The sequence below is a fragment of the Cydia fagiglandana genome, chromosome 2 (genome assembly GCF_963556715.1).
Source record: "Cydia fagiglandana chromosome 2, ilCydFagi1.1, whole genome shotgun sequence".
NCBI classification, from domain to species: Eukaryota; Metazoa; Arthropoda; class Insecta; order Lepidoptera; family Tortricidae; genus Cydia; species Cydia fagiglandana.
In genome coordinates, this window is record NC_085933.1 from 20991031 (window position 1) to 20993077 (window position 2047).

A 2047-nucleotide genomic window follows, 5' to 3' on the forward strand; every position below is an offset into this window, starting at 1 on the left:
ACGGTCACCCATCCAAGTACTGACCCCGCCCGACGTTGCTTAACTTCGGTCAAAAATCACGTTTGTTGTATGGGAGCCCCACTTAAATCTATATTTTATTCTGTTTTTAGTATTTGTTGTTATAGCGGCAACAGAAATACATCATCTGTGAAAATTTCAACGTGAGATACAGCCTGGTGACAGACGGACGGACGGACGGACGGACAGCAGCGTCTTAGTAATAGGGTCCCGTTTTACCCTTTGGCTACGGAACCCTAAAAAAAATTAAGCAACGGTGTCGTTTGCGGCCTATCTACCCATTATCTCAAGTATTTGCCTCCCTCTTATTTTATTAGCTCCTACCATTAAGTACTAACTTAGGGCCAAGATTTGTTTTTTTACATAGACATGTGTAGTGTTTTTGCGTTATTTGTTGTAAATAAAATTTCCAATTACCTGGGACACTAACTAAACTAATAGGCAAACAGTTGCACATTGGCAAAATAGCAGGTATCTAGGTTTAGCTTTTTTATCTTTTTTACACTGCTGACCCCGAGCCAAATATAGTTCGCCGCTGACGTACCAAAAGCGAATACAAAAGTATCCTAGGGCGAATATCGAACACTGTTTGATGTCGGCGATATAAAAGCCAAAGCATATCGGTATCACCAAATACTTTGGTGACGTTCCTTTGTTTCAAAAATGTAGATAGGTACCTAATAAATAAAACAATGTTACACATTCATACGAGATTTTCCTGTATGTAGATACGAGTATCAATATTATGTTATATTAGATATTTTATTGTCATTCTAGTACAGATCGCAACATACTTTATGGAACATTCCACTGGCTGTCCCGTACAAATGCATTTAATTTATTTTCTGTGTTGTGACTTTTTTTCGGGGCGATTATTTATCCGTGCATATTTTACCATTTGTCAAGAAAATAAAACTCTCATACCTGCAAATCTTCAGGAAATTCGCGTTTGTTCGGGACAAATGGTAGACAATTTCGTGGAATGCTCCTATACATAAAACGTGAATTCTTTGGATTTCTTCAAAGGCGCTTCAACTCTATATTTGTGATGGTGAGTTGCCAGGAACTTAATACAGTGTGCCTACATAGTGAGAACCAGCATTTAATTTATCTCTTTCTATCATCATTTGTATATCCACCTATTATTACGTTCGGAAACATGCTCGCGATTTCTATTTTTACCATCAGTCGGTTAATAAATGCAGTGCTACTAAAAGTCACATTATCACGTGGCTATCTCCATTACATTGTTTTAGTTTCTATTCGATTGAAGTTATTAAATAAACGTATAGTTGTCTACATATATTTATTTGAAGAGTTCCTTATTTCTCTCGGATCCCATTATCAGATTCTTGCGTGATGACAATGGGTCCTACCGTCTTTGAGGAATTAGAGAATGTACAGTGTTGTTCAAAAGTAAGTACAACGATAGATGTCGACCGTAATGCCTTAATATTGAAACATCTGCATGCACTTTTGAATGCCAGTGTACAGCGTAGGTACATCAAAAAGAAACAAATATACTCCTCCTTTTAATAAGGACTGTAAATTCTGCTCCGACTACGATGCGAACTCGTAATGTTCGTCATTAGAAAAAAAAACCGGCTCGATGTCGTCTTGATACATTTTAAATGCTTTTTTAAAGGCGAGATAGCGAGACGTGTTTTAGTGCCTGTAAAAAGTTTGATTTGCTTCGATATAGAGGCTTTACGCAGAATATTTAAGTATACCAAACGCTTTTTTATAATTATACTTTTATCATCAAGTAGTCTGATAGGGTTAGACCAAGATATCTCTGCAATGATTTTGATAACACACGCAGTGCAGTGCAGGTATTATTTTGAACGTAAAACTCCTATGAAATTATGCCGTATAAAATAACACTTGCACTGCGTGTGCTATCAATCGTGTGCAAATTGTTGCAGACTTCTCTTGGTCTATTTCTATAAATAAAGCAAAATATTAATAAAACTCTTATTCATTTTAGCGGTGCTGACCGAATGGTTCAGCTATGCGACTTTCAATCCGA